The 10,589-nt window shown below is 32.6% G+C and overlaps 1 long non-coding RNA gene across 1 annotated transcript; it reads left to right on the plus strand.

Annotated features, from left to right (window-relative positions):
- Nucleotides 1-2,768: 2,768 nt before the first annotated feature.
- On the plus strand, nucleotides 2,769-7,638 carry LOC139494810 (uncharacterized). The gene is made up of 4 exons (XR_011657165.1): nucleotides 2,769-2,904; nucleotides 4,121-4,177; nucleotides 6,686-6,808; nucleotides 7,503-7,638. It is a non-coding gene; the product is annotated as an uncharacterized lncRNA (long non-coding RNA).
- The last annotated feature ends 2,951 nt before the right edge of the window (nucleotides 7,639-10,589 follow it).

Below are 10,589 nucleotides of genomic sequence, written 5' to 3' on the forward strand. Positions count from 1 at the left end.
CCTGTTTTGTATGCGAATTAAACACGCTCACTGGTATACATGTTATAGATTTGTTAAATCTTGGGCGATAGGATTTCCGCATTTTTTAATTATTGTTACATAACTTTTATAAAAATCAACGAATATCTATAAGCTGTAGACCATATAAAAGTAACTACATTTACCTAGATCTAGAAGCAGTACAATATTTGAAGCTGATCAAGACGATGCATATTTGGATATATGTAACGATATGTATATACTATCTTCAAGTAAGTTTTTTAAATATTTACATTCAAAAGCCATACCCTTAATATAACGATGAACTTCACTATGCTGTAACTTCGTACAACGCTGCTGATTGTATACGAGCTGAATTCCATTACTTATAGAAAACAAATGAATGAGAACATGTTTGTGTTTGATAAATATATCATTTAGCAACTGATAAATCTTCGAAACCAGCAGATTCCCCACCCCCAACCAGCGATTGTCAATTAAAGACAATTTCAAATGTTGCTTCATGACATACTAAAAACATTATTTTGAATTGGCAAAGTGTATCGAATTCTGTGACTTTAAAATATAATCTGAAATGGAACCTTTTTGAAAGATACATGTACTACTGTGTTGTTGTTTTTTTTTTTTTTTTTAACTTTTTTGGATTCGAGCGTCACTGATGAGTCTTTTGTAGACGAAACGCGTGTCTGGAGTATATACAAAATTGAGTCCTGGTATCTATGATGAGTTTATTTAGTAAAAAGAACAACAATATTAAACATTTTTTCAAAGACATACAAAACCCTCGAATATATATATTGGTCACAAGTGACCAAGTATGCATTTCGGTGTTTGTCATTGGTTCCTGGCCGTTGTATATGCTGTTTCTTTGTTGTTTGTTGTTTTATACATATATCAGGCCTTGATTTTCTCGTTTGGATTGATTAAAATTTTATCATGATAACATCTCAAATAGCAGACTACATAACAACACATTATGTGTTTTGGTCTTTGGTCATACAGCTGAAGCATAATTACAAACATGTACAACATTTGAACGCTGTTTGATAGTTTTTTTTCATTTTCACATGTTCGAATATTATATAAACAACTAGAAGTATTCGTATTTATTTAGCAGGATGCAACCACTCAAGGCATGGCCGATGGTAAGTAAAAAATTTAAACAACGTTTACATGTATAGTATCATATCTAAATATTTAAATCAAATATCCAATATATATTACCTAATACCGATGGATTCAAACTTATTAACGGATGATATTAACTGTTTATCATTTGTCTTCATACTATTAAATTTGTATAGTTTCCAAATGCACAAGAAGTATTGACTATTATTTACTTGTGAATTATACTTAGAAACGCTTATTTGTACTTGAACTGACTAGTACTAATTCACAGCTTGATTTCTTCTAATAGTATGCTGTTACGATATGGTTTTATACCTAATATTCTGTATTACGTCAATGAATCAATAGAAATTATGACACTAACAGATCAATCAATGCTAAATATATAATTCAACACGCCCATTTCTTGATATGCTTTACGGAACAAGATAACTAGAATTATCGTGTTTTAATACGTAGTTGATGTCGATATGATAACAAATCTTGGTCGTCGTTATTGATTTTGATTGTTATTTGTATGAATGTAGTTTATTTGAGCCCAAGTTATATGATAATTTGTTACTATTTCTTATTAATCAGGGATGAGACACTATAGATATGAAGTAAATATACATCAACATGATGATGGAAGAACATAAGGCCACTCATCACGGGGGGGGGGGGGGGGGTAACTTCCTATTATTGGGTATACAGGGATAAATATGGGTCATAATTTTGCGAGATTTTATATAAAAATGGGCCTCCTTTTTAATGACATCCTATATTAAAATGCATTTACGTTTGATAACTGTATATTGATTTGGGGTATGATCTACATATCATATATAAATATGCTATTGAGAATCTTACACTATTAATTAGTGGTCAATTATTATATTGAATTTAATCAATTCATTTGGAAGTTCACCTTTCAAATAAGTTCCCAAATGTGCACCAAACGATGTCAATTCATATATAAAAACTTAAGGGTAGCTGGTATATTTATGAATTATGAGTGATGATGAGTTAGTGCTTATATAAGCATGGGTCATATTTTAAATATTGTATATAAGTATAGGTCATTCTTTCTTAAATATTTATATAAGTATAGGTCATTCTTTCTTAAATATTTATATAAGTATAGGTCATTCTTTCTTAAATATTTATATAACTAAAGGTACTGAATTTCAGTGAATGTTATATTAAAATGGGTACGTTTTTTGAGGCAAAAATGGCACACCACCACCAAAAAAATATCGAAGTTACCCCCCCCCCCCCCCACCCCCCCCCCCCCTTTCCCCCGTGCCACTCATAGCACATTTTGTTCTGTCGCATTTAGTTTTAAAACTTATTTTTTCAAGTATTTTGCGGACATTTCTCATTATAGATTTACCTTTTTACAATAGTTTTATGTTTCCTTCCTTTACCCACGTATAGGACGTTCATTAACAACTATATAAAAAAAAACGACATAGATATCATAACAAATCTTGGTCATCGTTGAAGATTGATTATTTTTCAGCTTGTGACCGCAAAACACTGATAATTAACTTATGCGCTACACACATTCGTGAATAAACCTGCTGTTCGGTCACTTGTTGGATATTTACTATGTTTTAATTTTTCGATAAGTTATTCTATAGATCTCTTTCTTAGTCTTTCCAAAGCCTGGTACTTGTCCGGTTCTTTCTCCTGATACCGTCGGAACATGTGCTACAGAATGTGGTTTCGACAGCGATTGTCCAGGAGTGAAGAAGTGTTGTCATAATAATTGTGCACATGTTTGCACCTACCCAAGTAAGTCATACAAATGATTACAGATCAATTAGATACACCATGTTTGAGTTATGTACAATTCGTTACAATTTTTAAATCCATCAGTGATGAGACACTATAGATATGAAGTAGGAAAAGGACATAGAAATTCAAAATTAAAAAAAATGGTATTTCGAAAACATTTACATCGTATTATACTATAACTTATCCGCAATATTACATATTTAAACAGCAATTTATTTGTCATGTTTCTATCTTAGACAAAAGAATACCTGATTCATGTCCACTTAGTTCTGGTTTCTCTTTTCTTGATATGCCTGCAATAATTTTGACCTACATTATAGGAAACAAAAGTTACTTATCCAACCCCCATTGCTTTCTACTGTGAATTCATTATTATTTGTTGAAAACCAGTTTTCGGTGAATTCGTAGAAACAAGGACACGAATAAATTGAAGGTTCAACGAAATATAATTCTTTTTATGCAGATTTTAACCAAACCCCTAAATCAAATATTCATGAAACTGCAAAGTTTCATCAATCCACGAAAATTGATAACCACGAAAATAAATGAATGCTCATTAATTGCTGCTGTCTTCAAGTTCAAGTATCTTCTCCTGACTTGTTGTGACAACTTTAACATACCTTTAATTGCATACTGGAACGCACGGAAGTTTAGAATACAGAGTACTTCAGCTTTCATTTGATACAGCAATTACCAAAATATATTAGTAAAAGAGATGGATGAAAGATACCAGAGGGACAGTCAAAGTCATAGATTAAAAACAAATAAAAACGCCATGGCTAAAAATTAAAAGACAAGCAGACAATTAATAGTACAGAAGACAAAACATACCTTTAATTGCATACTAAATCGCACTGTCTCACGGAAGTTTAGAATACAGAGTCCTTCATCTTTAATTTCATACAACAATTACTTCAATATACTAGTAATTGTTATTGACAACTTAAACATACCTTTAATGGCATACTAGATCGCACTGTCTCACGGAAGCTTAGAATACAGAGTCCTTCAGCTTTCATTTGATACAACATTTATCCAAGTTAATTACTTATTGTTCTTAACAACTTTGCAGTTGGGCTACATTTATATGTAGGCAGTTATGGATGATAATTGTTGCCCAGGATATTGAAATTACCATGAACCTATTTTCAAATCAAATTGCATTGCCTAGCACATACACCTTAGTTATTTCATCAATTATTTCATCTTGTAGAACCTGAATTATGTCTGACGTGCTGTGGACCACCTCCTTGTTGTAATACCTGCATAAGTAAGTAGCATATTTCGAAAATTACAAGGAAAGTAGCTCAAATTAATGCGTTTTTTATGGCACTACACAGTTACCGGGAAAATATAAGCAATTTTAAACACTTACGTTTGTTTTAGTATCAGCATATGGATATGTGTCTAAATTTCCTACTGTCATTATATTATATCACTTATTACATTAGACATTACTTACTGTTTCAGTCATTTAAAAATTGAATACTTTGGTAACATTCATGATATTTTTTAATCATTAATTTAAGTTTGTCAAATTTGTCCGATAGAGCATGAGACGTTTCGGAAATATATACACACATCTTCGTTCAGTCGAAATGGTTATATCAAATAATGTCTCTTAGTTTGCAGTAAAACGCCTGCCAAAGTGGGGCGTCTGTTTGGCTATGCGGGTTGTACAAGTTTTCAGCCACGTCCGGTCAGAATGGGGACGTTAAATCCGATGCTTCGTGTAAAGATAGTGTAACGCTTTGTGCACTTGAAGAACCCATGCAACAACTCGTTGAAGGACTGCAGCTGGTCTGTTGCAAGGCAAAATTCCTATCCAATATACCATCAATTTCCGGTGGCAGTCCAAATTTCCCTGACCATCATTTCGGATGGCCTCTATTACAAGACCTACATTTTGTATGTACTATAGTTAATTTGTTCTTGTCCTGAACATGCATGACATATTTGCCACTGAACGTTAAGCAACAAACAATCAACTATCAATATTTGCTTTTTTTCTCCAGTCAGGACTGTACGAATTTCTATTCATATGTAATAGATGTCCCTAGGTTAATTCCCCTTAATTTGGACAGAATAATTATTTAGTATTTTAAGGTTTATTTTAAGTTAAATTTGATATAAACATAGTAAGATAAAAGTAAGGATTGTTAATTTATCTGTTTTAGTATTTAACTTTTGATGTTTCTGTACTGTTTTAAGAATATGCATTCATTCAAGTTTTCTTCAGTACCTTTTATGTTAACGTTCTCCTGATTAATGACAAGTTATGATTTTAATTGATAAGCAGTCGGAGTCGGCAATGCACACGCCTGTAAATACTCGCCGGAATGTCTCATTCCACTCGGAGTCTCTCCGGAACTAAAATAGTCCCACTAGATCACCTCTTCTTGGTGCTATTTTTAAAACACAACGCGAAGCAAAATTTACTGTACTTAAGACTAACTTTAGGAACACTTTATTTTTCAATTTTAAATTTGAATTCTTTATTTTTGAACTTCATTTTAGAATGTTTCAGACTCCTGTTTATTACGGACTTTGTTTAATGCAATAAATTTAGTTTTCATTTGAATCTTTGTCTGTTGGTCAGCCATAATCTGATATCAGGTATCCCGATGGTGGAATAGGGACGAAGTACTGGTCACTACACGTCCCAGGAGGTGTCGTTACCGACCCCCTCCGTTACAAATGGTGCCGTGACCAAGATATCTGATCCTGCAGTTATGGTTTGAAAATTGTTTTAAATATATTTACTTTTGATTTTCAAATTGTTTAAATTTTTGATTTTCAAAATGATAAAGTTTTAACAGAAACATTGTACTTTTGACGGTGTTAGTGTTAATGTGCAAGATTATTTTCTTCAATTTGAAGCAGTTAGTCTGTGGAATAACTGGCATTTATCTGAAATTCTCTTCAGTTAATAACAAATTTAAGAGAAGAGTCACTTATATATTAAGTATTTTTACTCCTGCTCAGTTGCAAAGCTATGATTTTTTGAAAAAAAATATTTTTGCAACGTTTTAATCCTAAGGAAAGGATAGTTTTTTTTACATTTCAACTGAAAAATTGTACAATTTTGTCAGATGAATCTGTGTTAGATTTTGGGCATACATTTAAACTTTTATGTCATCGTGCATATCCAGATCATAATCTCAGTATGCAAACTTATTTTATGGACCTTTTTATTGGCAAGTTAGATAAGAAAATGGAAAAATTTGTTCATTTTAAGCACACTGAAAGTTTTGATGATGCTATATTTTGGGCTACAGAGTTTGAGTCTTTTAATTTGACAATTGAACCTGTTAAAATGTGAAATTAAGGAAAGTGAAGAAAGTTTAGATTTTAGTTGTTTAAAGTCTGGTTTTAATCAAAGCGTCAAAGATCTTAAAGAGCTGGTTAACAGAAAATTTAAAGTTAAAAAATGTTTTAATTATTCGGTAGTTGGACATATCAGAGCTAATTGTCACAATAAGAATACAAAATAGAAGTAATTTTACAAGGCAAACACCTGCACTTGACCTGGAACCCCAAGTATTCCGTGACAATCAAATATTATGACTTATATCTTGCTCTTTGGAACACCTGCTGAACAATTGTTTCTTTGTTATTGTCCTGTGTGAGCTGACAGTATTGTTACACTAAACTTTAACAAGCAACATTCTTTTTCAAGAGTTCTTGTTTTGTATAGGAGTTTCCACTTTATACTTTAATATTAAATTCTTCATATGTACGCATTCTTATATAAGATAACCTTTTTTTATTTTCACAGCTTGTGAATTCGGAGAACCTTATCCAAATGTATACTGCCGTAGTAGTAGCCAATTAGTTTGTGCTAAGAGTTTTTACTGTAAGAAAGTTTCCCCTTTGGATGACAATGGAGTTTGTTGTAAAGGTAATGTTTATTCGTCCATTTGAACTAATTATGTAATCTATAAGTTATGTAGAACATTTTAATTGGCATTAATCATCTCTAACAAAATAATCTACGGATTGACATTCGATTTGAAAGTCACTACTGATACTTGTGTGAACGAAACGCGTATCTGGTGTACACATTATGATATGAAATACTTATATCTTAATGTAGCTTTCCCTTCAATTCCAAATAATAAGTGGACGTACAAAATTCTGTTATTTCAATCCGACAATTGCCTGTCCTTGACCTTTCATCGTGATTTGATCGAAACTGCACCATACGAATATTTGACGACCGGTCAAACAAATATAGCACAAAAGATGTACTTTCGAGTGGTACATGATTAAGCCGTATGTTAGTTGAATGCATTAAAAATGAAATTGTATGGTTGATGTCACTCGTTTAATGGCATGATCTGTTTGCAACATTGTAACTGAAAGAGCCCGTGTTAGTCTGACTAAGCGAATCAATATGACAGCTTCTGTTTTCCATTTCATTTTCATAAGACATTAATTAATTGAAGTCGTTCATCCGTTTCGCGCTTATGAACTGTAAATGATGATTTGATATGTTTTACTTTGTTTGTCAGTTGATCGGTTTCACATACAATGTTTACCCGTGTGGTTTTTTTTTTTATATATTTTCAAACCTAAAATTGATATATTTTCAGTCCCCAATTGTCCAGTTGAAGCAGATCCTAATTTCAACTGTTACGGACATTACCACAGATACTGTAACGATGATTCATCATGCCCTCTGAAGAAAAAGTGTTGTAAGCAGGGATGCTCCTACAGATGTGTCGATGCTGTTTAATTGATCAGTTGTTTTATCTTTTAAAATTAAACAAATGCATTAAACTATACGATTCGTTTATATTATATATTATTTGTGCAGTTAGGCAGAACAAGATGCAGACGGTTATTAATTACATTTAAACGCCGTGTACTTCTGATTACCATGAACGTTATTAAATTAGAACAACCTGGTATAAAAGGAGGTTAACGTACAGTTACACATTTTCCAATCTCCCCTTCTGGCAACACAAAATGACTCTTTCCATGAAATTGGTAATAAATAATTTATTAGTAAAATAATATTCTGAATGTCTCAGTTCAATTCATCAACTCTGATTTTTGTAGTTTTTGTTATAAATGTACCAACAAACAAAAACAGTAAAAATAAAAACACTATTAAAATCGAGTGGCTCAATTTCTATCCATATGAATATATCTTATACTGATGACAGAGCAAATTTCATGCCCTTGAATTTGTTTTTTGTTGAATCATCTCCGTTTTATCTTTCAAGAAGTTGATATTGATTGCTTGTTTATTAGCTTTACCACTAAGGAAGAAGGCAGAAAATTGTAAAATGCAACTAGAAAAGTGGATATATATATTAAAATTGAGAATGGAAATGGAGAATGTGTCAAAGAGACAACAACCCGACCATTGAAAAGACAACAGCAGAAGGTCACCAACAGGTCTTCAATGCAGCCAGAAATTTTCGCAACCGGAGACGTCCTTCAGCTGGCCCCTAAATAAATATATAGACTAGTTCAGTGATAATGAACGTCATAATAGACTCCAAATTGTACACAAGAAACTAAAATTAAAAATAATACAAAAAAGTAAAATCACAAAAAAACTGAACTTAGAGGAAAATCTAATCGGAAAGTCCTTAACCACATGGCAAAATCAAATAACAAAACACATCAAAAACGAATGGACAATAACTGACATATTCCTGACTTGGTACATGCATTTTCAAATGTAGAAAATGGTGGATTAAACCTGGTTTTATAGCGCTAACCCTCTCACTTTGATGACAGTCTCATCAAATTCCATTATATTTACAATGATGCGTGAACTAAAGAGACATAATAAAAAAAATAGTTAAAAATAGGAACAATTTAACAGAACACAAAAACATCTACAAACACATTCATTGATTCGCGTGTGAGACGTCAGAAAATTTTAAACGTCACAGATATTTGTCGTTCAATGTATATATACAAACAAGACTTACAAAGGCCATACACTCCTGACTTGAGACAGGCGCAAAAATGCGGCGGGGTTAAACATGTTTATGAGATCTAAACCCTACCCCGATACATTTTTGTACCTCTTGCATGTATTGGATATCGTCAGAAACTGTACGAAGCACTTACATAGTAATGCTTCAATAGCTCGTTACGTGTAGATCTACTTTACTGAACATTATTGCTGCCTTACACTTATCTCTATCTACAATGAACATGGTCCAGTAGTAACAATGAACAATGTTTTGTAAACATTACAAAATTTATGAAAACAGTTTAAAATTGACCATAAAAGCAGTAAATCCTTTAGGGGTCAATGACCATTTTAGTCATGTTGACTTTTTTTTTTTTTGGTCTTACTTTGCTGTACATTACTGAACATTGTTGTTCACAGTTTATATCTATCTATAATAATATTCAAGATAATAGCCACAAGCTGCACAATTTCTTCAATTTATACAATTCATGGTCAGCAACCCAACAACTGGTTGTCCGATTCATTTGAAAATGTCAGGGCAGGTAGATCTTAACCCGATAAACAATTTTACTACATATCAGATTTGCTCTAAATGTTTTGGTTTCAAAGAAATAAGTTAAAATCTACATTTAACCCCTATGTTTTATCTTAAGCCATGGCAGGCATCTTGGTCGGTTGGCCAGATCACCGGACACATTTTTAAAACTAGACACCCCATTGATGGTTGTGGCTAAATGTGGTTAAATTTAGCCCAGTAGTTTTAGAGAAGGAGATTTTTGTAAAAGTTTACGACGACGACGAACGGCGACAACGGACGACGACGACAAACGACGACGGGCGCCAAGTGATGAGAAAACCTTACTTGGCCCGTCTGGGCTAAAAAACGAGAAACCAAATCAACAAACAACAATCCCTGAACAGCAGGTTCTTAAATTACGGTAAACAAACGCAGCGGCTCTTAATGTTTAAAGGCGCCAACCTGAACCCTTAACCAAAAACAGTAGTATAACATTACAAATGAACATGTCGTACGGGAAAAGTTTCATTGGACCTGAATATATTTTTTTTTTCGTCAATCGAAAAAAGTTTCGTGATGTTGTTAGTTCTCTGTTACTATCATCAATACGTCAATTATATAGTATGATATATTTGTTCACTGCATGTAAAGCAAAACAAAAAATTAATTATTCTATGTGAAGCTTTTCCATAAATGTTTTTTGTATAGTAAAAGTCCAGTTTAAAATATCTGTTTGACTACGAGTTATCTCGAGTTTAGAAATATAGCCAACACAATAATAATTTACATCAAGATCAGAAGACTTTGAGTCCAATAACATGGAGTCTACACACACAGTACCATCACCAAAACACAATTTTGCCCTGAATCCACCCGTGTCCTTTGTTTAATATGCAAATATACCAAATTTAGCGACACAGGCTCTTTAGAGCCCCTAGTTTATAGATTAGACCGATGGTTTTCATGTTTGAACAGTTTACACTCGTCTTTTTGGGGTCCTGAATAGCTTGCTATTCCGTATGGAAGGCCACTACTTTGACCTATAATTGTTAACCTTTTTACACATTGTGACTTGGATGGAGACTTGTCTCATTCGTACCACATCTTTTGAATTCTATACTTTTCGCTAGTTTATCACACATTTCTAATTGCGGTCTATAAAAACAACAAGACACTTCATATAAGATATTTTGAATCAAATAAATATATCTAGATCTATTGTCT

Source organism: Mytilus edulis, chromosome 11, assembly GCF_963676685.1.
Source record: "Mytilus edulis chromosome 11, xbMytEdul2.2, whole genome shotgun sequence".
NCBI lineage: Eukaryota > Metazoa > Mollusca > Bivalvia > Mytilida > Mytilidae > Mytilus > Mytilus edulis.